We start from the raw sequence: 549 nt of genomic DNA, 5'->3' as shown, positions 1-549 counted from the left end.
ATCAGTTGATAACTAATGCTAGTCATTTATAAAATTAACGAGTCTTGAATACTTGACTCTAATCAGAAAAATGATTGTCAAAAGCGCAGAAGCAGGAAAAATATAGCAATTTAATTTTTCAGCCTTAATGATTACTTTGATTAATCTCTAAATTTTTTCGAGAATCTCACTCTAAAAAATAAAAAATGAACTAGTCTTTAAAAAATGTGATCAATTTTCAATTCTTAGATAGTGAGATTTTATTTTTCAGAATAATATTCATTCTAAAAGTTTTAGAGAATATATTTGAAAAGAGAATGCTTAATTCATAAGATTTATTTTCAGTTATTGTACGATAAATATAAAACGAATGATTATTCCATAAAGACATTTATTTCTCCTGTGTCTTCAGATAAAGCTGTAAAGTCTTCTTCAGGTTTCACTCTAATTATAAATATGTTCTTGTTTTGTGTATTGTTACTTAAGTCCGTTTGCAATGATTTTCCTATATTTATATGTGAAAAGATATGAAGATCATCTCCATTATTTTAAATAAAATTAATAATTTTC

Source organism: Trachymyrmex septentrionalis, unplaced genomic scaffold, assembly GCF_001594115.1.
Source record: "Trachymyrmex septentrionalis isolate Tsep2-gDNA-1 unplaced genomic scaffold, Tsep1.0 scaffold30, whole genome shotgun sequence".
Lineage (NCBI taxonomy): Eukaryota > Metazoa > Arthropoda > Insecta > Hymenoptera > Formicidae > Trachymyrmex > Trachymyrmex septentrionalis.
Note: the sequence above shows the minus strand (reverse complement) of the source record.